At 42.7% G+C, this 27433-nt stretch overlaps 1 protein-coding gene across 24 annotated transcripts in view; it reads left to right on the top strand.

Moving 5' to 3' along the window:
- The first annotated feature begins 703 nt into the window (after positions 1-703).
- Positions 704-27433, top strand: part of ADGRL3 (adhesion G protein-coupled receptor L3) — a 512372-nt gene continuing 485642 nt past the window's right edge. For 9 of the 24 annotated variants that reach the window (XM_027725031.2, XM_039382044.1, XM_039382047.1 and 6 more), the window contains exon 1: positions 962-1162. The gene's annotated coding sequence lies outside the window, so the exon portion shown is untranslated. Of the gene's footprint in view, positions 773-959; positions 1163-27433 lie in introns of those variants that run through there. The other 15 variants (XM_039382062.1, XM_039382059.1, XM_039382061.1 and 12 more) reach the window with 4 other exon arrangements.

The raw sequence follows: 27433 nt of genomic DNA, 5'->3' as shown, positions 1-27433 counted from the left end.
AGGTGGAGCCCGCGTCCGCGCAACCCAGATCCGGGCCCTCGCCGCTCCCCCGCCCCTCGGCTCGCCGCCCGCCCGGCTCCGTGCGGCCGCCGCCGGGCAGGGCAGCAGCGCCGCGCCGCCCGCCGCCTCCTCCTCGGGCCCCCGTTCCCCGCTCCCGGCCCGGCCCTGCGGGGGACACGGGTGCTGCGGGTCCCCGAGCCCCCTCCCTCCCCCTGTGCGCTGTGCCGAGCCGTGCCCAGCCGTGCCGGGCCATGGGGCCCCCCCGCGCCCGCTGAGCACCGCGCGGGGCGCGCCCGCCCAGCCGCCCCCTCCGCGCCCGCGGAGCCGCCCCCTCCGCCCGCCCGCCCGCCCGCGCCGAGCCGGGGCTGGCGGTCTCCGCAGCGGGAGGAGGAGGAGGAAGGATCCGGGGTGTCGGCGGAGCGCGGGGGGCTGAGGACCACCCGCCTCCCTCCGCGCGGGCGCCTTTGTGTCCCCCAGCCCCGGCGGAGCGAGGGGCCGCGGGCAGGGGAGCGGATGCGAAGAGCGGCTGGTGCTGGAGGGGAGAGAGAGAAAGGGGGATGGTGGAAGATTTCTCTCCTTTTTTATTTTTTTTTTTTTGGTGGTCTCTTCGGCAGCGGCTGTTCTTCCCCAGCAGCAGCAGCAGCAGCAGAGGCGGCAGCAGCAGCAGCAGCAGCAGCAGCACAGGCAATGACTCTGCCGCATCCGAATCGCCTGGCCGGTGGTGCCGGCTCCGGAGACATCACCTTGCTCTGAAGTTGCCCACCTGGAGGAGGTAAATCGGAGCGGGGCTTTCGTCCAGAGGGGTCGGCGACGGCGGGGAAGAGGAGGAAGCGATCGCCTCCCCCATCCCCACACACCCTTGTCCTCCGGGAGGAAGCTTGTGTAGCAGAAGAACACGGCAGAAAAGGAGAGACTTCTACTTCTATTTTTTCCTTCCCTTTTTTTTTTTTTTTTTTTTTTTTTACATTTTTCCTTCCTTGAGGGACGTTCCGTGCTTCTCGTCCTCCCCTTTCCTTCTGGCTGGGGGCTTTGGTACTGTGGCCAGGTCTGCTTCCTACTCCCACCCCTGGTTTTAATGGCTGGATTGTGGCAGCAGCTCTCTGCTGCAGGTTGTTGAGGATCTGATGGGGACTCGCATCTCAGGAGCCGGAGGTGAATAAAGGTAACTAACCACCCAGCGGATGGATGCTCACCAGCCCTTGCCTGGCCCTCAGTTGCACCCTTGCTCGGTTGCGTTGGGCTGAAGGGTGCCGGCCGCCCTGAGCGCTCGCTGGGATTGAATTATTCCATAATAACGGTAGTTTGCCTTCAGGGGGGCTGGATCCTTCAGGTAACGGGAGAGCATCTCTCTGGGTCTGCATGGTGCGGGGGGGGACGATAGTGGAGAGGAGGGGTGTGCATCATGTTGGGAAATGCCTTGTAGGCTCTAGCCTGGTTGGCCGTGGACGACTAGGGTGGCAAAGGCAGTGAGGAGATGGAGGGGACCCGGTAGGTTTTGTTCCTACTCTCTCTTCTGTTTTTCTGTGAAAGGCACCGCGTTGGACCGGTGGGTTTGCTGGTGTTACACTGAGAAATTCCTGAGTTTCATTATGTCCCTCCACCCCGTTCTCATGCCCACCCTTTCGCGGATCTACGTTTCTATTTAATTGTTGAAGGGTGCCTCGAGAAGCAGTCGCTTTCCTGGATAAGAGGGGGCATGGGTGGGGGGATGTTGCCGAACTGGGGGTGTGCGCTAGGGGGATCGCCTGTTCGGTGGTATGAGGTGGTGGGGTCGAGGTCTGCATCCAGCCGGGGGCCCCGGGTTACAGGTAGGCGCGAGGTTCGCCTTCCCGTGCAGCCGGAGAGCGGAACGGACGGCGTAGGTAGGGATGTGCAGGGCTTCCCACCTTCTGCCTGCGAGGTTGCGTTTGCCGGCTCTAACGGTATAGGATTGGCGTTCGCCAGAGGGATTTTTGAGCAAGGGCCGATATGTATGGCTGAAGCAAGAAAACCGCGTTTTTAATGCCCTTTTTTTTTTTTTAAACGCTTTGTTTATTTGCTCGCTTAATTATTTATTTGTGTTCTCCTTGCAATTATCTTTTGACTGCATAAGTTGGAAAATACGGTTATAAGGCTGATGGTTGCTCCCTGCCATCAGCCAGAAAGTAACCCGTTCCTGTTTCCCAGTCTGCGGAGCTTACATCGAGCTGGTGCCCATTATTGCTAATGAAGATGTAGGTACAGTGCCCCAGAGATGTTCCCTGGGTATTTAAGGATTGCCTTCAAGGATGAGTTTCATCAGCAGCCTTGTGTCCAGAGTTGTTCCCCCCAGCAGCGTTGACCCCCCCAGTACATTGAGTTGGGTTTTTTACCCCCACCCTTTCCCTGTGGATAGGCAGATGTTTACTTTTGCTCGAGGGATGTCGAGGTAAGAAAGGAGCTTCTCTTTCTCTCCCTTTCCTGATAGGCATGAGATTCTTCTCTGCGGTAGTTAAAACAACTCGTATTATGGCCAAAAGCAATGTATTGTCTGCTTGTCAACTGTAGCGATCATTATTGCTTTAGCCAAAACAACCCGTGTCTATTGTATTTACTTTCCTGTTTAGATCACTCATTAGGAGTTATTGCCATTTCCACTCTCACAGTTCTGGTTCCAGGCAGCCAGCTGCTTAGACGGAGGCTGAGATGCAAGAAAAAGGGTGAAAATGCCATCTGTTTCTTGATACAAGGCAGATAGGTAGTCTGCTGGTTGCAGTTGCTTTCTGTGTTACAGCCCTGATTATTCCAGAGTGTAGGATCAAAATTTTCAAAGGTGACCAAAAAAAAATACCTTCCCTGGAGTTAAAAAGAAATAAATTCCATTTTCATTGTGGAATGCTGTCTCTTAAGAGCACAGCCAATGCCGCCTGCTTGGTATTGAGTAGTAGCATGTGCTTTGTAGAGCTCATTTATCATCATTTCCAAGGGTTCTCAATATGAACAGGCTTCTACTGTGTATTCATTAGGAAAAATTCTTTCATGGAGTTTTTTTATGGGGGTAAACCAGGTGTTGTAGGTTAAAATGGGCTGCTGTCAAAAAGTCAGCAGTCCTCACTTGAGAATACCAGATCAGGAAGGGAGAAAATCTGTGCACCCATACTGATGGTGGGAGATAAAGTTCAGGTTAGGACTCCACCATAAAGCTGTGGTTTTTTCCCTAAAAAACCTGTATTTTTTACTTAAAGGTAAAACAACTGCTCTGAGGGAACAAGAATCAGTCACCCTTGTTATGGTTGAGGCTGCTTCTGTTCCTGCTCCATAAGATTACTTTTTCCTTAGTTAGGCTTGGTTTACTATAAAGTGACTGTTGTCTTGTTACCTGCTAGCAAAAAATAAAGTCGATACAAATCTCTGGTATGTTAATTTCCAGAAGGACTGAAGTTTTTATAAAGCTAGTCTTGACCTGTGAGTTCTGTATAATTTCTATTATTAAATAAATATGTTTTTTCCCTTTTCTTCCTGGGGTGGTTAGGAGAGGGTATGTTTAATTTAACATTTATTCCAGAGCAAGATAAATGGCAGTGTAGATTGATGACAGTGAAAATGCCGAGTCCTGCTTTATGGGGCAATGAGATTTTAATGGTATTTATTAAGTTTAAGGCTACAGTCCTCGCTCAGATGTTTTTTGTGACGACAGTGGGACCTAGGGGTTTGGTTTCTCGGTGCCCTCTGGAGATGAAGTAGTTTATGTCTCAGCCTAGGAAATTTAAATTTGTGCCTGAGCACCTGCTGGTCCATCCCCTCCTTTGTTTGCTCCGCCGTGCATCCCATAGGTTGGGATGATGCCATGGGGACCATGTCTCTCCCGGTCGAGGTTGATGTGGCAGAGGTGCTCGGCTTGCCTGTCCAAGCATTAATTGCTTTTGCTCCTGAAAGAGAAAACGAATTGCCCTGCCTGCTGTTGCGAAAAATGAAGCTGGTGCTCTTTGCTGGGTGGGAGGGAAATGCAAGCAGGTTTGTAGGTGAAGATGCAGGCACACGGATCCAGCCGGCTGCCTGATGAGCTGGGTGTCTGCGTGTTCCCAGCGTTGCAGGGCTGTTGCAAAAATAAATAAATAAATAAATAAATAAATATTTAGAGGCAGGTAAGCCAGGACTGAAGAGGAATATGCATGACCTTTAGCTTTAGACAACACTCAGTTGGAGGGCCTGATGGTGCTGTCAGGGTTTTCACATTCAGAGCATGAGTGTATGCATCATCAATACGAATAAATGAGATGCACACAGGAGAGTGAAGTCTTTGTAAATGGAGAAGTCCTAGGAACGGATGATTTATTATTGCAGATTTTAATACTAATAGTGTTGGGACTGGTGTAGATTGACTAGGAAGCTATTTAGTGCGTGACACAGTATAAAGGATGGGTTAATGATTGATGAAAGTGATGGAATTCAGGGAGCAGGAATGGATCATGGAAAAGCTAAAACACGCAGGACGGGCACGAGGATTTCTATGCTTTAAATAAGTTCACTTTTTTTTTTCTGTTGTAATTATGTTATTTGGTGGTTGCGGAAACAATCCAATGCTGTGATTGGAGTGATTTTGATAAAAATTCTTACTCCTTAGAGCATTCTTGCACGTCACAAGAGGTTTGGAAGAACACCTCAAAAATTAATTTTTTTTGGAGCAGTGATCATCTGAAAGCTAGACATCACAATAATGATGTACTACTTGGGACAGTACTGAGACATCCGGACAGCCCTGCAAAATAAAAATGCTTTTTCCTGCCTCTTTTGATGATGGACTGCTTATTGGGGTGGGATACACTTGGTGAGCATTGATGTTTTGGAGAGATGTTTATTGTAGTTCATTTGGACTCCCAGTTCTTCCCTGCTGGCCCTTTTCTCATCCGGTAGATGCCTTCCTGCTGGGATGTGAATATGAAAAGTTCACCACGTTGCCAAATTTAGAGTGTACATACACACTTAAGTCCCTGCTATGTCTGAAGCCAGTGCTTTCAGTTGTCTGTAGGATGGAGAGCTAGAAATTGTGTCATTTGCACCAGTTCACTGTGCTCTGGTGTATTTGTAGGAACATACCTGTCCCAGCAAGGCAGTCTGACATGCTGGCCTCTGACTACATCATCTCCTGGGGTCATGTCTGCCTTGCCAGATGTTTGTCACGATCCTCACCAGCACCGAATATCAGGCTCTTTAATCCCTACTTGAGACGCTTGTGAATATGTCCTTGTTTCTGTAGGTGCTGAGATGCTGTAGCACTCCCTGTTTTCATTCTGGTGCCTACTGGCATGGAAGCTCCCAGAGCAGGCTGATGAAATAGAAGGAGAACTTTGCTTTTAAGCATCTACTTTTAATTCTTGGCTACTTTAATGGCAAGGAAGCCACCTCCTACTCAAATCTGTGATGTGATTCTATCTAAGGCGTTATCTCATTGCCTGTTTTTGGCCTCCGGGTTTGCAGTGTAATGCTTGTATTATGTTCCTCACTAGATAATCTCTACAGTGCAGTCTGAAATGCATGTGTCTCCTGGCTGTAAGCTAAGTGTTCATTTTTGAGACAACTTCTCTAAGGACACCTTGACACTACAGCTTTTTCTTCAGCACTCTTTTCTGAGAGCCTTCTGCTTTTACCTGTAAGGCAGATATTTTTATCAGTCATTGCACCAAGCATCTGTAGCTATAGCAAGGTAGCTACTCTTTTCAGGCAATGAAAACTTTGTTTTAATTGTGTTATGGACCACTGTTTTACTTACTAAGCAGTGCTCAGTGTGGGATTTTTTTCAGCCTGCCTGAAACCTCTGTGTTTTTCTCTGGCTGAGACATGAGCACTACACTGCTTTTTAAATGGCCTTTGTCTTTCTGGTTTTTTTTTTTTTTTTTTTTTTTTTTTTTTCTTTTTCAACTTTTCATCTCTACTTCTTCAGGCCCACTCTCATTCAAGGGAGGTACCACTGCATCTGTGATGGAGTTCCCAGTGTAGTCAGTGGAGCAGTACTTTTGGCTTCCCTGTGAGGGGAAGATGCTCAAGAATCTCAGATATGTTATCTTCTCAAAAGAAGCTCCAGGAACTCAGATGTGGTATCTTTTCAAAAACATTCCCCGGCTTCATCATCAAGTTTCTACTTATTGTGTTGTAATGTCTTTGCCAGAGGTGGCATTTCAGGCTGAACAAAGCAGTTGTTGAAGATGAAGAGTTGAAAGAAGTGTACACTTCTAAAATGTGTTCCCGAAAACAGTAAAAAATTAAAATCAAGACACTTTTGTTTGAGACTTGACAGCTTTCAGTTTCAAGGGTCATGAAATAGATACCATTTTGAAGGAAGCAAAGAAGAGTTTGGCAGCTGTCCTAGTTAAGCAATATGAAACTATAGATTTCATTTAAATGCCTAAGAGCAATATACTTTTACAGACCATCCATTAGTGTATGGCCTCACACTGCCAGGATTTTTTAAAATTATTTTTTTAAAACACGTTTGTCAACATGTGAGTAATTACATAGGAATGATTTCAGTGGCTACAGACCTAATGATTCAGAGGTCTGTAGCACAACTCCAATTCATTGCAGTGGGTACCTGTCAGAGAACAGCTTTGAAGTATTATTCGCAGTGTTTTGAGTAGGTCGTGTTATAGCTTTGCTACTATTAATTGTAAGAGCTTTACTGATTTGATTGCAGTTGCATTGATTTATATCAGGTAAAGTCATTGATTTTGAACTTCGGAATGGAGCTATGTATTTCTAGAACTTAAAACAAAATGTCATAAATACAAAAGACCAACATGAATGTTTTCTTACAGCGATGCAAAGTTAAAATGAAGTGAAAGAGGACTCCCTGGGCTTCTGTAGAAGTGGTGCTTAAAATTTAGCCATGAATTGCCCTACTGTAAAGTTCTGCACAAAGGTGCCAGCATTGCACAGCGCTGCTCTGGGAAGAGGTCTAGTCTAAACCTGGCACCTTTGGATAAGACTCTTGTTTTATACCAACAGCAAGTAGGTAGCTTGTAAGAGTCATTGCACATGTATGTGAGTTTTTACAGTAAGTCCCTTTCCCACTCCACAGGAACCAATAAGGTAGTTCCAGAGGTGAGGACACTGCAAGAATAGACGCTGTTTAAATTTTGTGGAACAGAAACATCCTGACTGATGCAGTCTTAGCACATCCATTTATTATATGCAGACACGTAAATAGACACATAAATAACATGATTTGGGGAACAGACACTGTTCTGATTTTTTTGTCAAACTCAAGGAAGTGAAAAAGAATTTTGGGTATAGGTGCAATTCTCAGATTGTACCTGCAGACATACGTACCTGCAGCTGTTTGTATGTGTGTGTGCATACATAGGTTTTGTTTGTGAAATGGTGGTGCTGATGCATAGAGGGATTTTTTTTTTTTAAATTTTGTTCCTGGAAAAACTTTTCCTATTTATTTTCTGATTGTTTTTTGGTTGGTGCAGTGATGGACAATAACTAAATACTTGTGCATGGGCTTGCAGTTTTAAAATTTTAACTGAGTTGCTTGGCTAGTAGTCCAATACCAAACTAAAACAACCACATTTTCAGATTTGCTGAGCAACCACATGTTTTATCAGAGTCAGTGCTGGTCCTTGCTTATTTGTTGTAGCAGCCTGTTCCCATTCTGAAGTTGCTGATCCCAAGCCTGCCTTAATGAGATTTTTTTCATTGCCCTCAGAGCGAAGAAGAGGAGTATCACTGTGTTGCAGAAGTGCTGTTTGCAGCTTTCTTGGGAATGTCAACATTTTCCTTCAAGCAATGAGTTGGGGGCATGTTAGCTATGTATGCTACCTAACTTTGGGCAGATCTAGGTTAGATGGGGAATTTAGCTCAAAGGAGCCCAGCTCTGGGAGCAGCTGAGCTGTTGACTGTTTTTTTTTAAGGAACTCGATGTGTTGTGTTGGAGGACACCAGGACATAAGTGAATCCTTAAGCAGAAGCAGTGCCCCTGTTTGATCGGTGGGTCTCGATGTTCACAAGTGCTGCAGAGGCACTGCCCTGCCTTGCTATTAGCGCCCTGTTGCAAACCAAGCCGTGGCTTAAGCCCGTGAGAATAGGGGAGGGACCCAAGCCCAGTTTTTGATGTTCTGCATGGGTGGGTACCCTGAATACTCAAATGCATTCCAGTGACAGCTGACCCTGTAAGGAGATTTTCAATAGCTCTCTATTTTTTTTCTCTTTCTTTTTCCCCCCTCCTTTTTCCCCTTTAAAAAAAAAAAATTGTTTTATTTAAATTTAATTTAATTTATTTTTACTTTGTCCTGATCCAAAGACTGCTGGGGAACAGAAAAAAAAAGCATCCATTGTAGCTGTCTCTTTGAATAGGCTTCACTGATGGAGACAGTTGAGGAGAATTTCAGGGATCATGTTAACCTCTTTTCTTTCACACTGCCGTTGCATGTGTGTGTGTGTGATACTGACTGAAACATTGTGATTTTGAAATGGTGCAAATTCCCACCACTCACTTCAAAGGGGGCAGGTTTTCGTTGTTCGGGTGTTTTTGTTTCAGCAAGATGTATGCTGCAGTTTTCTTACCCATATATCTGTCACGTAATGTGAATTCTTGTTCGCCGGTTTTGTTTGTGTGTTCTTTTGCATTTTTGGTTTGTTTTTTTTTCCCCTCCTCCTTTTTTTTTCCACAGTAACAAAACACTTTGGGATTGAGTCCTGAATGATTTTTTTATGTTAAGGCTATCTGGAGGTGCACAAAACTGGTTTATAATTCTGTAGTAGATGGCTTATCCAGAGTATCCAGAGAACAGCCATTCTTGTTTCCAGCACACCACAGATTTGTATGTTGGACATTGTGCTTCAGCTCGACCTTGTTGGAACTGTGTGTGTAATCTAAAATGTCATTCCTTTGGATTTTGGATATTGCAATCACAGGCTTTAATAGTCTGAAAGTTTGGTGTATATATTGCACTTCCTTCTGAGAGAAATTATGATGTAACTACTGCACTTGCAATTCCCACAGCACAGACTTCTTCAAGAAAACGTCATTTTGGATTATCTTTAATGGATGCAGGTGTGTGGAATGGCTGTGTGTCTTTTTTCCCCCTCTTTTTAAATTTTGTTGTAAAGGACAGTAATGTTATAATGACTGCTTTATGTAGTCAAAATGATACATATCATGTGTAAAATTCATCCTGATAGGTATTTGAAATATAGCAATTGCACTGCATAGAGTGATAACTTGTGACTTTTTGACAAGGGATCCACAACTACAATTGTAATACACTTTATAGATCTCCTTAAGTAGGTCACCAATTTTCAATGAGTCTTTCTAAAGCCTGTGCGAGGCATTTTGATTGCAGGAGTGGGGAGCCCTTTTCTCTACAACATCTCCAATTTCCCAAAGGGAGGCTAAAATTACAGAATTGTAGAGGTTGGAAGGGACCACAGTGGGTCATATGGTCAAGCAGCATCATCCTAGAGCACATTGCACAGAGTTGCATCCAGACAGTTCTTGAATATCTCCCATGAGGGAGACTCCACAATCTCTCTGGGCAATTTGTTCCAATGCTCAGTCACCTGCACAGTAAAGAAATTCTTCCTCATGTTCAAATGGAACTTCCTGTGCACCAGTTTCTGCCCGTTGCCTCTTGTCCTTTTACTTGGCACTACCGAGAAGAGCCTGGCTCCATCCGCTTGACACCCTCCCTTCAGGTAATCATATACATTGATGAGGTGCCTTCTCAGTTGTCTCTTTTCAAGGCTGAACTCTCTTAGCCTATTGTATCTCAGTAAGAGAAATAGAATCATGGAATCATGGAATAATTTCGGTTGGAAGGGACTTTAAAGATAATCTAGTTCCAACCTCTCTACTATGGGCAGGGACACCTCCCACCAGACCAGGTTGCTCAGTTCCCCACCCAAGCTGGCCTTGAACATTCACTGCCTGGGCATCCACACCTTCTCTGGGCAACCTGTTACAGTGCCTCACCACCCTCACAGTAAAGAATTTTTTCTGTAAATGCTCCAGTCTCTTAATCATCTTTGTAGTCCTCTACTGGACCCATTCCAGGAGCTCCATGTCTCCCTTGTCCTGAGGACCCCAGAACTGGACACAGCACCGCAAGTGAGACCTCACCAGGGCAGAGTAGAGGGGCAGGATCACCTCACTCAACCTGCTGGCAGTGCTCTTCCTAGTACACTCTGGGATACCATTGGCCTTCTTGCCTACCGGGGCACACAGCTGGATCATTGACAGCTTGTTGTCCGCCAGGACCCCCAGGTCATTCTCCACAGAGCTTCTTTCCAGAAGGTCAGTCCCCAGCCTGTACAGGTGTGTGGGGTTATTCCTCCCCAGGTGCAGGACCCTGCATTTGCCTTTATTGAATTTCAGATGGTTCTTCTCTGCCCATGTCTCCAACCTGCCGAGGTCCCTCTGAAGGGCTGCACAGCCCTCCGGGGTATCAACCACTCCTCCCAGCTTTGTGTCATCAGTGAACTTGCTGAGGAGGCATCTGCCCCTTCATCCAAGTCATTGATGGTAAGTTAAATGATGCTGAGCTCAGTATTGAACCTTGGGGGACACCACTAGTGACAGGCCGCCACCTGGACCCTGGGCCACTGATTCCAACCCTCTGGGGTCTGCTGGTCAGCCAGTTCTCAATCCATCTCACTGTCCACTTGTTCAGCGCACACTTCCTGAACTTTCCTATGAGGATGTTGTGAGAGAGAATGTCCAAAGCCTTGCTGAAGTCAAGGTAGACAACATTTCACTGCGACAAGGGAATTACACCTGTGCAAGTATCTTTCTTTTGATGAGAAATACAGGCTCACATCACAAAGTGCATGTGGATATTCCCACCTGAGCAGCTCTGTTTGCAGGGCGGCTGAGATCTTGGGTAAAACTCGAGATGTTTGAAAGATGTAGAAAGATGTTTGCCAGTAGACTTAAGTGGTTGTTTATGCCAGCCTAAACTACTTTGCAATTTCCCCATTCGAGGGGAGAATCTGGACCTCCACTGTGTCTGCAGGGATGTTTGTGGATGGGAGAATGGGATATGATGGGGAATATCTCTGAGAGCTGCCTTGCTGTTTGTCTTCTTCAGATTTGGGAGCAGCAGATGGGGGGTTGTCTTCTCCAATGCCTTTATGCTTGATTGCTCCCTCATCCCATGCAAGTGAAGGGCAGAGCAGCATAACCCGTGAGCCAGGCTGTAAGGGTGAGGATGCCAGCTTTTGTTTGACCCTTTTCAAGCTGCAGGCTTGAGCACAGTGAGGGTCCAGGGTTCTCCCAAGTTCATGTAATTTGGGAGCAAAGCCTATTTCAGCAGTCGTCATTGTGGTAAAGCTGATTACTTAAATGAGCAAATAAATAAATATTAATAGCCAGAGTAACTGGCAAGTTAGTGAAGAATACCATGAAAGTCTAGTCTGTAATAATATAGATGTATTTTGCTGTAGTAGTAATGTAATGGTATTTCTTTGAGCTGGTTCCTCTTACTACTACAATAAAATAAATGGCAAAATGTATTTTGACCTAAGGGTGCCAAGTCCACTTCTAATTTCTAACTCAAATAGGTCTCTGCTGGGTTGCAGTAGGAGCTGTAATCAAACACCAAACAGATAATCACATTTTGGTTTTTTTTTCCTGTAAATTGCTTTTCCTTTTATACCATAGACATTTGTGGGAGCGATTCCTTGTTGACCACAAAGATGTGGTTTTTGTTGTCTTTCATTTACGTTCTCTATTGAATTAGCAGTGTTGTGCAGTTTTGTGTGTCACACTTGGGTGGGATGCTGCAATGATTTAATTTAAAATGAAAGAGAGATGTCTTCATTTTAGAGAAAACCATGGCTAAGTGGTGAGTGTAAGCAGGTCTAACCATTACCAGAAGCCCTAATTAGAAGAAATCCCATGTACGGTTGACCTTGACTATTGAGACAACCCTCAAAGAAGAAAGAGCACTAAAAATTAGTATGCTGCCAACGCTGCACTTTTATTATTTGGCGTTATTAAGCAAACTTGGTGTGTATTTCTTTTTTGAAGCGTTTGATTAAATGTGTGATCTTATCTTAGTGAAATGGCCTGCTGGGCTGCAGACAGTGGTGTTCAGAAATGAAATTTGTTTAGAGCCTCTGAACAGACATTTATTCAATGAGACCTTTCTTGAATAATAGATGTGACAGTGAGACAGCTGTGCGATGTGTTTTGGGGTTTGGGCTTTTTTTTTTTTTTTTTTGGTGTAGGGAGTTACGATGGGTTTGGGGGGAGAAGATAACACAAGTGCACAGGTGTGAGAATAGGATATATATGTAGGGAAATTATCATATGTTGCAGAATCAGGCCCCAGTTCTGCCAAGAATTATTTTTGGATCAAGCTTTACATGCTTCAGGACCTCCCTGCTGGCATATGGTTTGGCATATCAAGTGATGCACATATATATATATCTAGCTCTGTATCAGTAGTCTTATGCTTTTGCTAGAGCTTTTAAGATGCTTAGATTTTGCAGGTATAAAAAAACCACCCAAACCCACAAACAAATATCCACAAACAACAAACCACAAAATCATGGTAGTTGATTCTTGGGATCAGTACTGATGCCCTTAAGCAGTCCTATGGTTTATAATAGTTCGATCAAAACAGTGAGACTAAGGGAAAGAGTCTAATCCATGAATAAGGAAGGCAGGCTTCACCAGAGGTATTAAACCTCTTGTGTCCAACAATGAGAAAATGTGAAATGTAGGTAAATATTCTCATCTTCCTTGTTTTTATCCTTGGTGTGCTGGTTTTGCTTGGGGTAGAGTTAATTTTCTTCATAGTAGCTGGTATGGTGCTGTGTTTGGGATTTGTGCTGGAACCAGGGTCAATAATTCAGGGATATTTGAGTCACTGCTGAGCAGGGCTTGCTCAGCATCAAGGCATTTTCTACCTCTCACCCACCCCTCCAGTGAGGAGGCTGGGGGTGCACAAATAGTTAGGAGGGGACACAGCCAGGACAGCTGACCCCAACTGACCCAAGGGATATTCCAGACCATATGGTATCATGCTTAGCATGCTCTATAGCTGGGGGAAGACAAGGGAAGTGGGGGATGTTCGGAGTGATGGCTTTTTGTCTTCCCAAGAAACCATTATGTGTGATGGAGCCCTTCTTTCCTGGGTATGGCTGAACACCTGCCTGCCCATGGGAAGTGGTGAGTGAATTCCTTGTTTTGCTTTGCTTGCCTGCACAGCTTTTGCTTTACCTATCAAACTGTCTTTATCTCAACCCATGAGTTTTCTCACTTTCTCTCTTCTGATTGATTCTCTCCTCTGTCCTGTTGGGGGGAGCAAGCAAGTGTCTATGTGGGGCTTGGTTGCCAGCTGGGGTTAAACCATGATGATTGAAAGCACAGTGCTTTCTTATTAGGCACAGCTGTCATGGGACCCTTCATCAGGGAGAAAGTAAATGGGGCTTCCACTTTTGAAACATAGTCGGACATGCACTGGTATATATCTGTTTTCCAGCAAAACAGTCAACTTCATTATAGTTTTCCACGCAGTGCAGGGGTAAAATTTCATGGAACGTATGAACTGCATAGGATTTCAGCTGTTGACACACAATTACACACCTTGCTTTTCCCAATATGAAACTGAGAAGGAACATGAGTACCTGGAAATTTTAAATTTTCTTTTTCAGTAGTGGACTGTGGTGATCTTTTAGGGCAAGATGTGTGAGTTTTCTGAGTGGCTTAGTCCTCCCCTGTAAAAGGACCTTTTTTGTCGAGAAAGTTCACTTTTGAAGGAAAAGAGTCCCAGAGTGCTTCTCCTGTAAAACTGTGTTTTGATCAATCCCCATCTGCCCCGCTGCTTCCCTGCATTGTACAGCAGCTGTCTTTACATCAGGTTAGATGGTGATTAAGTGATTTCTCCTTCTAGAGGTAAAACCAAAACCTCTCCTTGCAGGAGTTGGGAGACATTGTGAGCTCCATGCCTTAATGATATCCTGAGGTGCCAACTACGTAGTCCTCCAGTGTCTGATGCTCCAGCTGCTCACCTTCCCTGCTCTTTGGTTAAAATGTGATTGTTTTTCTTAAAAGCTGGACAGCTCTCAGGACCTTTTGATAACTTTTAAGTATGGGTATATTTTTCTACCCTAGCGCACAGCTAATCCCACCAGATGCCAAATGCACATCTGTGAGGCTGGGTATAAAGTACAGGAATTCATGTGTCTGTGAGCCCTGCATATTTTGCCATGATGCTTGATTGAGTTTGAGGGATAATTTCTGCTTGCAAGGTGATTTGAGGAATACTTTCCATCATTACTATCATTTAAGGGACTCTTCCATAAATCTGCAGCTGGATATTTGTTTTTGTAGAAGAGACAGCAAGTCCAGAGCCATGGGTCAAAGGCCTGCAAACACAATCCTCCTGAGCATCCTAGATGGTGTCCCCAGGGCTTGTTCATGTTGAGGACAATGAAACTGCCTGCCATGAAATCATTCCCTTGGGATGGGTGGTGGGCAGAGAGGAAGGGTAACGGTGTGGAGAGCTGGGTTTATAACCATTTTGCTGGTTGCACAGGATGACAGGTGTTCTTGGCTCTGACGTGAGCTCTGTGAGGTGCTCAGACAGGCCTTGTCTCATCTGGATACCTACATGGAAGCTAGGTTATAATCCAGCCTTAAAAAACCCAAACATTTAAAAATGGTTCTCTATGGAGATGAAATTTGCGTATGAAAGCACAGCCTGCTAGAAGAAGTAATGATCCCATTATGATCTGCTTAAACTAGAAGTCAGTCAGGAAAAGGAAGATGGAAAATTCACTGGACTAAAGTCTACTTGGCATTTGCTCTTCTGCAGAAGTAACTTGCTCTGAGTAACTCCATAGTTACTTGTTATAGTAATTTTGTACCTTTTTTTTTTATGTAAATGCTGCCAAGCTATAGCATTTCACCTAATTTTGAACTTTCAGTGAGGCTCAAAAATGAGAATAAAAATCCATCATGGAAAAATTTCTAGGGTGGCTGTTTAAAAAAGGAAGTAGCATTTTTTACTAGCATTCTGTTGCTCCTAAAGCTAACCTAATTTTTTTAAATAAAAAAAATTACTTGCCACACGTGCTGGGTGTGCTGGTTCGGTTGGTGCACACTGTGAAAGCACCACTGATGTTTCCCATCCTGGGAGATGTGGTGGCCCTTGGCAGAGGTACACGGGAGCAGTGCTGCTCCTGTACCAGGAGGTATTTTATGATCCCGTTTCCTTGTCTGGAATTCATCTGTGCAGAATTTGAGGACTTTGTACACTTGCGTGGACTTTGAGGCTGCATTTCTTGCTGAAGGTCCCAGATGTGCCAGCATTCTAAGTAACAAAAAACTAATGCTATGGAAAATGCCACAAGGAAGAGAAAGTTCCTCCTTACAACCGTCACCCTAGGACTCAAGGGAACCTACCTGGCCAGGCATTACACAAAACCTAGGGAAGGGGATATTGCCCATGCTTGAGGCAGCACAAGGTGTTGCAGTGCATTCTAATGATTCCGGTTGGCAACATTGCTTGCTTTCTACTCCAGCTGAATTTTTTTGCTTAATTTTGCCTAACACACCTACTTTGTGTTAGGGAGTAAGGGACTAATGACAGCCAATGAGTTAAACCTGTGTGTGTGTATGCAGTAATAAGGTTCAAAGGTCATTGTGTAATTATGTTAACTTTATAGCCTCCTTGCTAATTTTCTGTTGATTGAGAGAGAAACGAGGACCCTTTTGTGCCCTGACAAGTGTCTTCCCTTCCAGCAGAGCAGGGGCTGATTCCTGGCTACTCCAACCTTTTCCCAGCTGGATGTCTACTCTGTTTTCTTTGCAGTTTCTTCACTTCCATTTCCAGACTCATTACGTCAGACGTTCAGGGTATGTAAAGATGATCAATGTGTATCTACTGATGCTATTTTAACACGGAGCAATTATTTAAATTAATCAAGAGGACATCATTCATCAACAGGGTGGGACAAACTAACAGCAGGAGCAATGCTTTGTTTAATGCAGATCTGTGGTCTTGGTATTGAGCTTTCAGCAGCTGGCAAGGCACTTCATCATCTGGGAAGACCTGCTGGGAGGCACATATAAATCACGTAAAATCTTGATGTTTCCTTGCAATGTTTACACTGTGGTGTTCAGCTCTAGGTGCTGGTGTTACATCTTGGCAAAAATGATACTGGCATGTGCTGATGGAGGAGAATGAGCAGATAGCCTTGTGGTTGCCTCCATTTTCTGGATGCAGTGAGAGATTATAAGGGACTTTCTGTTTTCTCCTTCCCTTTTGAGTTTTCTCACCACCGTGCTGATCTGATCTCATCTTATTTACTCTTTAGGGTATCAGACCAGTTAAAAATGTATTTCCTACTTTTTCATATTAATATGATTTTGTTGTCTCTGTACTACTCGTCAGGTAAGTGTATAGTAAAGAGTCTGTTTCCATTTTTAGGCTGAGAAGAAGCTGTCTTTCCCTAATTAATTTGGCTTTGACTGATCCTCTGAAATCTTCGAATTAAAATGGAAATGTCCCTTAGTTTACTTGCCTGGACGAAGGCCAGCAGAGGTTTTCTTGTGTGGGCTTGCTTTGTTTGTTTTCCTCAAAAGCTGTGTGTTGATTCAGGCCAGTTGCTGCTGATACACCCTTTGGATATAGTGTTTGTAGCTAATTAAAAATAGCCTCTAATTGAGAGCTGAATGTTGTGGAGTTGAATTTTCCTGCACATTAGTCATATAAGAGGTTGCCTAGAAAAGTAAAGGGTGAATCTACTTGAAGAGGCTTGCAAATATCTGCTTCGTTCAATTTGGAGACACATTGGAGAAGTGATTTAGTGGTGACTCATAATATTGCTAAAATATGTGGGAAATTGAAGTTTCTTTAAAAAGGGCAATTCCTTATCACTTTATTTTACCTATACCTAATAACTCACAGGTTATTATGTACCTCTTATGTATTATATATGTTATAATGTTATGATTAACAGGAGCGTTGCTTGCAGATACAAGCAGCAGAAGTATTGACTTTACTTGTACGTGTGGCACAGTGTAATCCCCTTGTGCCCCATGATTCATCTGCAGAACTTCCTTCAGTCCCAGTGCTGACCTTTATAATTTCGTGTCTTTTCTCTTTAGATAGTTCTAAGTATGTCACTGATTGAAAATGATGTTTGAACATTCCAGTGGAAAGTTGCATGTGTACAGTGACTTCACCAAAATCATTATGTACCAAAGCCTGTGAATTTTGGAGATACCTTAGAAATTGGGGTTCCAGAAATAATACCTGTAATACCTTGAATATGAAAGAAACAAAGACACAAAACTTTTTTTAAAAATTTATTACTTTATGCAGAAATAGTGGTTGATGCTTGGATCCTACTTTTGTATATTTTTATCCTGACAAATGCTTAGCTTTTCCTTACAACTAACCTTGGCTCCAAATTGCTTGAGCTTCTGCTGGCTACTTTTTGATGAGTATGGCGTTCTTGTGACTACCTTTTTCTCTTCTTCCTGAAATAACTAAACAAAATTATTCAAGCCGGTTGAGTATCTAGAAAAGCATCCCAGTTAGCAGCCTGCATGCTTTCCTGGTATCTGCTCAGTCACTGAGTTGGGTTGAACTGCACAGAGAGAGATGCTGCTGCATCTGGGGGGCATCCACCAGGATGCGTTGGCTGGTCTCTGCTGTAGGCTGCTGGTGAATAAGCCTGGTGCAGTTAACAGGCTCATTAGCAAGCTTTTATTGCAATGCTGAAGTGTGGTGCACAGGAAACAGGCATTGTTCTGGCCTGTTTGTTTAGCTAATTGGTATTTTTATAATTTTATTCTTTTATTCTGCACCTCGCTTTTGCTGGGGAATTAGTGTGTGTGGCTTTTGTGGTCTTTTGTTTTGATTTTGTGGGGGTTTTTTTGGGGTGGGTTTTTCTGTTTGGTTTTGTTGGGTTTTATTTTCTTTTTGGTTTGCTTTTTAAAGAAGGATGAGGTAGGTTCTGTTTATCTGGTTGAACAGAGATGTCTGTGTGCAAGCTAATAATTTGAACTGGCCTTCTGTCTAATGGAAAGAGGAAGGCACTTTTGAGGCATGATTCCTTTCCTTCTCATGTTAAGACCTTTAAAATATATCAGATGAATTGCACCCTAAAAAGTTTATTTCTCTTCACTGACTGTAAAGGAAGCCTAAGGTGCCAAACTCAGATAGAGACATTTACATTGCAGATGCCTTAAGATGGAGGAGCTGAATCCCACCCCAGGAAATTACTCTCCTTGGCTTGTAATGCATTTCCAATTTAAATGTGAATCTGCATGATAAGCTGGTACATGGCACAGCAAAGCTGATCTATCAGGAAGTGCACGGGGAAGAATGGAAATGGCCTCTGATCTTCACAGAGCTTGTGCCCTGGAGGAGCTCTCACTTCAGTTGGTGTAAGATGTACCTTAAATATCACAAAAAGAAATGCAAGCATGGTGGCGTATGAGCGATCCCTCTTGTTAGATTTCGGGTAGTTCTGTATTCTGAGTGGGACTCCCATCATAGACTTTTGTACCTCCGTGTCATTTTTTCCTCAAGAACGTGGAGTAATCTGCAAACCTGAGCAATTTCACTTCTGCTCTCCCTTTTTGTTTCAAGGACTGAAACATTAAAGTTGCAAAGATGCTGAAAAGGCAGATGCTGGGAGATGTGCCCGCCTTGACTCAGGTGAGGAGGCACTCCTTGAGTAGGTGCACTGGGATGCTGAGCCAGCTAGGGGAAGATTGCAGCCCTAAGCTCCTGGTTCCAGACAAATTACTGGTTTATCAAACAAAGCTATGTCCTATCAGTATGGTATGCGTAGATCCTACTAGTCTCTTCAAAACTCCAAAAAAAAAAGTTTGTGGTTTTGTTTTTTTTCTACCTCCTTTCTTGAGTCCCTGAAAACTGCAGTTTGGACAGATGTTCCAGTGCAAGTTTTGACTGCTTACCTTCCATCCCCAAATCAACCCTCTTCATTTTGCCATCTGTTTCTGTGGCTGCATTCAGAACCAAGCTGGGAAATGAAGCTCTAATTTTAAAGTCTGTATTGGGTTTGTAGCTCTTGCTAGACCGTTTTCACCTGGGATCAGTTTCCTGTGTGGTTTACAGCTGATTTTTGTGTAGTTGCATGGTAGTAGCACAAGCGGCGGGATAGAGCAGAGCTGCTCAAAATGTGTATGAGGTTTCCTCTGGGGTGTTGGAGGCTCTCCCAACCTTTCTGTTTCTAACCATAGGTGCTCTGAAGGTCAGTCCCCAATGTGTTGTCTAAGTCTCTTGCTCTAGGGGACACTGAACATTGCATATATATATTACATGAGTATGTGTGAGTAGGAATGTGAGCATATATACACATGCATATGTACTTAATGCCTTCTTTGCTCCAGTCTTTGATATCGAGGCCAGTTGTCCTCAGGATACTCAGCTCCCTGAGCTAGAAGTTGATAATGGGGAGATGAGTGAAGCCCCCATACTCCAGGAAGAGATGGTTAGTGACCTGCTGTGCCAATTAGACATGTACATGTCTATGGACCCTAGTGGGATCCACCCCCGAGTATTCAGGGAACTGGCAAAAGAACTTTCCAGACCACTTTCAATGATCTACCAGCAGTCCTGGTTAACTGGAGCAGTTCCAACTTACTGGAAATTAGTAAATGTAGTGCCTATCTACAACAAGAATCAGAATGATGATGCAGGGAAGTACAGGCCTGACAGCCATATCTCTGTTTGGGGCAAGGTTATAGAAGAGAGCATCCTGAGTGCCATTACAAGACAACCAGGGGATCGAGCCCAGACAACATGGATTTGTGAAATGCGGGTCCTGTTTGACCAGCCTCATGTCCTTCTGTGACAAGGTGACCTGTTTGGTGGATGAGGGGGGGGCTGTAGATGTGCTCTATCTGGACTTCAGTAAAGTGTTTGACACTCTCCCACAGCATCCTCCTAGAAAAAATGGCTGCTTGTGGATTGGATGAGCGGACTCTTCACTCTCTACAACTACCTAAAAAGGTTGTAGTGAGGTGGGGGCCATTCTCTTCTGCTGTACCTGCTGTGAGAGGACCAGAGGGAATGGCCTTAAGCTGAGACAGTGGAGATTCAGATTGAATAATGGAAACAAATTTTTCTCTGGGGTGGTCTGGCATTGGGATAGGTTGCCCAGGGAGGTGGTGGATTCACCATCTCTGGAGGTGTTTAAGAGGTGTCTGGATCTGGTGCTGGGTGATGTCGTTTAGTGCTTTAGGGGTTACAGTGGCAGTGCTGGGTGGATGGTTGGACTTGATGATGTTAATGGTCTCTTCCAACCTATGTATGGTACCTTGCTAAAAGCAAAGTGCGTTCTGTTCTCTTTCTTCAAGCTGTTTCTAATATATTCCGGTAAAACTAAGAATCAAACCTCAGCATTGTGCAAATATCTTTTACAATTTGTACAGAACTTTGGAGAAAGAAAGACATGAGAGTGAACTGCATCTTACCTCTTGGAAGTAGAGCTATATATGCATAGCACATGCCCAAATCCATCAATATTGCAGATACATAGCACTAAATTCACTCACCCTTTTCCTGATTTCTTCTCCACACTGTTGATTTTAATTTTTTTAAGCAAGTTGACTGAATCCTTGAACAGCCATGACTTTTGAATTGGTTGGTGATAGGGATTTTCAGTAGCAGTCCCACACTGGTGGCTGAGGTGGTTTTTTTTAGTGTTTTTTTTAACAGCTGGTATAATATCTGTGATGCCATTGGATGATTTTGCCCTCATTAGAGGACTAAAGGAAGATTTCTTTGTTCTTTAGTATTGATGTAAAATGGCATATGTTCTTTTCTCTAAATAAGAGTAGAGATGATCAAAGTGTTTAAATACAGAAAAACAGCTAATGATTAAGGAACATTTAAATAAATAAGTTTTAAAGAAAAATGAAAACAAAGCAGATGTTGTTCAGTGTCTACTTCAGTGTGGCTTAAAAATTATTCGTGCTTTATGGTAATAATTATCAGACCTAATAATTGAATGGGGGAAGCGTGTTAGACCCAATGAAGGATTTTGTAAGACTCGTTACCTCAAAAAAAGGGATAATATGACTTGAAAGTTTTAACCGCCTTCGCTGGAGATGAACGATTCTGATTCAGGGGTTTGAGAATGTTCTATTGAGGGTTACTTGTTAGCCCTTGATCTTGATCCCTTTATTTCAAGTCATTGATTATGAAGCATATTCATGCCTTCTGTAGTCTTCTGAAACTATGCAGGTGTTTCATTATGGTTCTTTTACGATGTGTTTGTGTCTGTTTATAGCACAGTCCTCTTGATTTGCTCCAGTTGCTGGGGATTTGTGAGTGCATCAAACATCTTTACGTACTTTCAGGTCAGCATTATACCCTAACTACAGTGGCCAAGCAAAGTGCTTTTGCTCAGATGTCTTCCTGAAAATTTCTTGAGGTCACGGAGACGTGTGCGTTCATTTTGAATAAAATTAATTTGCATTTAAAAAATCTTTGAGCTGTTTTAAGGCTATAACTCTGTAAAGCTTTTAAGAGTGAGTTCAAAAATCTGTCTCTGTGCCTCTCACAGGCAACACTTGCCGACAGTGTCAGAGTTCAGGGGATTTAAACATGATATTTAATGGTGTCTTAGTTGAATCTTATTTTCAATGATTTCCTGATATTTACGAATTTGTAATCTGAACAAATTTCCTTTTACTGGAGAAAACTAGATTTGTGGTTGAAGCTTGTCATACACTAGGGACTCTGGTCAGTACAACTTAGCATCTGCCTCTGTAAGAAAGAACCAATTGAGCCTGAATGGCATTGAGGCGTTGCATTACCACCAGCCTTTCCTACTGAAGGACACACTTGAATAGACAAGTCCAAGCTCAGGCTCCTTTCTGAATATCATTCTGTGTTTCTGCATATCTGCCAGTCTCTTCTTGTAAAAGCCTTAAATATTATTTTAATGTAGGCTTGTGTTCCCTCTGGTTTTACAGCAGCTGTTAATATAAACTGTTCATGGAGCTGCTCAGACTTTTGTAGTGTTAGGTGGGGTTTTTTATTATTGTTTCTTTAAAGAGTGGGGTTTGTTTGTTTATTTTTGTTTTAAGGCATTTTGAAGCTCTGTTAGTAAAAATGGATTATAGGGATTGGTTGGTATACGTATATGAAAGGAAAGCTTCTTTACGGAGCAGTGAAAAGTTAGAGGATGCACTTCAGTAGTTGCATCTTGGCAAGACATCAGTTTGATTTATAGATTGATCTATAGATCAGTACAGTAGTATTTTAATACGTTTTCCTACAGTGCTTTTATTTAAAGCTGAAATTCTGAGAATGTGCAGTCTAATATTCATACTGCTAGAATACCTTGAGTGTTTTTAATATTTGCCCTTTATAGCCAAAACTACTGTTCTTGTGAATAGTGTTTAACACTGTTCAGGAATGCTTTCTCTTTTCTTGCAGTAATTTGTTTTTCGTATTTTCACTCATTTTTTTAGAATCAAAATCTTAAAAGGGGTATGATAATTACCAGTTATTAACCTTCTTTTGCCATTAGTTCTGTTGAAAGCTGGCATGAAAAGTGCTGTGAGTGTTAAGAAATGTTTTAATTAGGTCATTAGATCCTATGTGATTTAGCGATAGCCCAGGGAAAAATGATAACAGGAAGAGGTGTAAATGGGCAGTCTTAATTCAACAAAGTGTTTATACAGATGCTGTAATGGGGCTTAAATCCTCCCTTTCAGTTAAGCGTGGTCTTTCCTGGGTCTGTGCCTAAAACAGATTTTCACCTCAAATGGGGAGGGCTCAGTGTCTTGGCAGAAGTCACTAGTGCAGCACAGCCTGGTGCACTTGGTGAGTTTTGGCTCTATGGGTACCATTTCTGCATTAGCTGGAAGTGGTGCTGCACATTGGATACATCTGCTTTGGGACTTCACCTTTGCTGTGATTTCTTCATTGGGAGTGCTGTTAAGCTGTTGGGAAAAAAAAAAAGGAAAAAAAAAAGAAGTAGGTATTAAATTAGTAAATTCTACCTCAAACTGGAAAACGACATCTTATTTCTCATTTACTGCCTTGAGCTTCAATAGATGCTTTCACTGTGGCAATGTAAGTATGTATTTTTATCAATATAATTCTCTGTGCTGGGGGCAAAAAAAGTTTCCTAAATGGCTCATTGACTGCTTGGATTTTCATGTCTTCCCAGTGAATGGCTTATGTAGCAGGAAATAGTGTTAGATTTCAGAAGTCAAAAAAAATTGGCATTTGATTGGGGGAATGTTTTTTTAGCCTGCTTTGCTGAAAAGGGGAAAAACGTCAACATAATAATTTTCAAGAGATGTTTAGTAGCCACAAAATGTCATATCCTCTGCAATCGAATTCTAACACTTTTCTTAGAGCACAATCAATAAAATTAATATTTTATCACCTATTCCCTTCCTACCTTTAAAAAGTGATTTGCCAGGAGAGAAAGCTTATTTAATGGTTATACAGGTCAGTGTGCCCTGTGCCATGCTCCGGTAACTTTTGAACCTCCTGTTGAATTTGATTACCAGGGGAGGAGAGGTCTCAAATTATTTTCTTTGCACTCTGTGAAAGCTGGTGCCCAGTTTTTCATGACCTCAGATTTTTTATTTTTTTTTTTTTTTTAACAAGTGGAGACTACTGAGACCTGATCCTCAAATGATGTATTGAGACAGTGCTTATAGCACATTCAGTGGGGCTACAGTCTGTTTATGCTATCTGAAGCCTGCCTTTAACTGATGGGATTTTGTACCTTTTTAGGTGAACATAAATTATATGAACACTTTACAGTCCAAAGCAATAAAAAATCTGAATTGTCACCATTTCTTTCTAATCGTATCACAAGGCAGATTCCCAAGTAAAGTATGCACATAAACTTTTAGCCCATTGAAATATGCATATATAATTTAATTTGCATGCATTAAATTCTTAGTTTCATTAATGATTTAAGATTCTTTTGCAGTCAGAAGTCTCTGTCACATCTTGTTCTTGATTGAATTGCCTATTCTATTCAAATAAGACTTGGCAATATTGCTTGGGTGTTATAGGATGATACCGGTAACTTTGTTAGACCTTTTATCAACATGATTAATTTATAACTGGCTGCAGTGTATTATTAGCCAGAGATATATTACAGTGTAAGACTTTACCAGAGTGGAAATTCTGAAGTGTAGATAAGATGGCAATTGCAGAGGATGTAGCTGAGAAGGTGAAAAGAAAGAAACCTTGGCATCTTACATCAAAGGAGCATTTTCGTATTAACATTGTTAAAAAGGCAATGAACTCGATTTGTAGTTTCCTTGTAAACAAAAATGTTAACTGGTATAACAAATTCAAGGAGCTCTTTTTTTTTTTTCCTATTGAGCTACAGCAAAATAAGTGCAGACTATTTTAAACAACTTTTGAACAGTAGCATGTTAAATGAGGGAAAAACCTTATTTTGCTACTTTCCCAATGATGCCTTGGAAGCTGCTCATAGGCTTTTCCTTTTACTGGAATTGTTTCTTTCTTTTGGAGGGTTGCAGGAGTATTGCCCCACTAAGACAAGGTAATTTTTTTTTTTGAGGTGACTTCTCATGCCTGTTCCTATTTACCCATAGGCATCCTTCTGGTACTTTGTAAACATGAATTTTACAAGGTTGCTCCATAGGAGACTGTTGCTGTTGGAATGCCACTGGGCTGCACCTTCTCTTCTTCTGTTCAAAATCTCCAGTTACTACCATTTTCTTCTCATTTTCTTGGACACTGGAGTAGTCTACCTGATTGTCTGATAACCCCATAATCCTATCTCTGACCAGAAAGAGTCAAAAAAATGCAATGTACGGGGCATATGCTGACTCTCTAGATGTGTTGTGGTGGGACTTGACCTTCTTCAGAGTTAGCTTTCTCACAGCAGTGTCTGAGTTTGGTGCTTTTGGAACTGACCCATCTTCACAACATCTCTGGAGCAAAGGCTGGGTAAAGACAGAGGTATTTCAATGGCTCCATCTCCTCCTTCATCCAGAAATGCAAATGTGTTTCTCCAGAATGGAACAACAGCTCACAGAGTCCCTATACAAAATCTAACAGGAACCATTGAAAACCTAACTGAAGATACCAATATATGGTGGCCAAAAATAACCAGGGAGATAGGCAAAGCTTCAGAACAAACAAACACCTCCTTGTGCAGCATGTGCCTTCCAGAAAGAGGTGGAGAAGACTCAAATTCAAGAGGCTTGTTGTCTATTCAGAGCTACTTTATCTGTGGAGCACCTGTACCATGGTTTCTAAGCACTAAAGAAACTAATTGAAGAAGCAAGCAGCAAGAAGGAGCTGGGAAGTAGCAGCTCCATTCATGGAGAGAGTGGAGCTGCCATGCGGGAAGGTTCTTGCAGGGTGAATGGACAGAAGCGCTGAACAGTGGGAAATCCCTCCTAGGGAAAGGAAGAACTGGGGACAAAGTGGGAAGCAAAAGATATTGAGGTAGGAATGGGTAAATCAAGGAGCCCTGTGTGTTAGGTCCAGGTATGTATAGACTGGTTGGTGGGGTTTTGCGATCTCAGTATTTATTTCATGGGATGGATGCATCCTGCTTTTTAACCTTCTCCCCTGACTACTGTGTGTGTTGAAATGGGAAGCAAATCTGAACTGTCCTCTCCAAGAGGTTGTAAAGCATGTTGATGGGTTGTAGTTGTCCATGACAGCCCTGATCCTGTTGGTCCAGGTGTTAGCTGTAGAAGAGAGTGATTCCATGAAACTTGAGTGGGACTTCTTAGGTATTTGAATGTACACACGTAGATAATTGTGCTTGCCTTGGTTTAAGTATGAGGTGTTGGTAAGTGCTGGTCTTGAGTTTCAGAGGTGCTGTGATTATAGAGAAGGGAAGATTAAATAAGGTGTAAGAGAGAAAGTGACAGTTACTGAGAAAAGAGAAATCACACAGTGCTGAAAATTTCCCTTTTTACTGAACATTAGATATTCTCAAAGAATGTACTGACGCTTGCTCTAGAGTACTCCCAGTTTGCACTTTGATATTAATTGAACCAAGGACTAAAATTCCTGCTTTGTTGATTGATTTTTTTTTTTTAATTTTAAACTGATTAATGTTTTCATTTGAATAGCACTGCTGACACTGCAGAAGATGTGATCTTTTAATTAGCAGATGTCAGGATTAGCATTAGTGTTGAGCTGTAATTAGCATTTGTACGCATAGTAAAAGACCCAGGCTCAGCTTGGCAGCAAGGAGAATGAAATTATAGGTAGTGGTGTAACTTGGCACTTGCCTGCATATCTGTAATGGGGTTTTTCTGAAAAGTGAAACCCACAAGTATCATGATAAAGGCATGAAGTCTAGTGGATTAATCACTGATAGAAAAATTACATATAAATTATTGGTATTGTTCTGTTAGTTAAATCATAAGTTTTGTTGGCCTAACAGAATTTAATATATCTAATTGTCACACACTAATGCTCTTAAATTGAAGGCTCCAAAGTGCTAATAGTTTCTTAGCTACATTGCAGCAGCAGCGTGTGTGGACATGAATGTCTCTGGGAGTGATATTTTGTGAGTAGAAGAGACCTAACTGAAGCAGGTGACATTTGGGGCTCTTAGAGTCCCGCTTCAGCTTAATTTAAAGAACAGATGTGCATTGACTTCATGCTCCTGTTTGCAGAAGTGAGGGTTTGTGTGAAGGGGCTGTATGTGAACGTAGGAGGAAGCAAGAGGCCGTGCGTTTATCACAGGTCAGGGATATACAGAGGAAGCCAGGTACAGAAAGTAATGAAATCTGGATGTCTCCAAGGAAGGAGACCTTTCCTTTCCTGCTGATGAAAAATCAACATGATTCCAAGTCAGTGGAAGGAGAACATCACTGACTAATGTGGGACTTAAAAGTTGATTGTTGATTATTTTGGGGAAATCTATTCAGTAGCATTTTATCCATGTAAAGGAAAACATAATCATTTTTAGTGCTGCCAAGGTAATTTAAGACAAGGGTGATTTCTATGACCATTAATCAAACAATTAGACAAAACTCAGCGGTTCTGCTTTTCGGTGCACCAAAGGAAAATAAAAGCTACCTGATTGTAGGTAGGACAAGAATGGAGGTTTAAAGTTCGGAGGTCAGTGGTGCTTAGAAGAAAAAAGGAGCCTTTTGTACAGCACATCTACGATAATAGTCATAATGTTATAATATAAACGAGTTTGCAGTGCTCCCATGGCTAGGTAGGAGAGCAGGATTCTATTCCTGCCTTGTCTGCGCACATCTTTCTTTCTGTTTTTGGTCTCCTCGTTGCATCTAAACTCCAGTGAAATGGGGTTAATGATTCTCGCCCTGTTTGTCAAGTGCTCTGAAATTCACCTCTGACAAGTGCTGTATTAGGGTGATGAGTTATTTCTGCTTGTGACTTCTTTGTGGTTTTAAACTCTATTGAAGATAAACAGGACAAAGAAAAAGACAAATGTTATGTAAGTGAAGCTTTGAAATGATGCTTTAAAAATTAAA

This window comes from Pipra filicauda, unplaced genomic scaffold (genome assembly GCF_003945595.2).
Source record: "Pipra filicauda isolate LSUMZ 115617 unplaced genomic scaffold, ASM394559v2 scaffold252_size1811890_pilon, whole genome shotgun sequence".
Lineage (NCBI taxonomy): Eukaryota > Metazoa > Chordata > Aves > Passeriformes > Pipridae > Pipra > Pipra filicauda.
The sequence above is the reverse complement of the archived record's forward strand: the minus strand, read 5'-3'. Positions and strand labels throughout refer to the sequence as shown.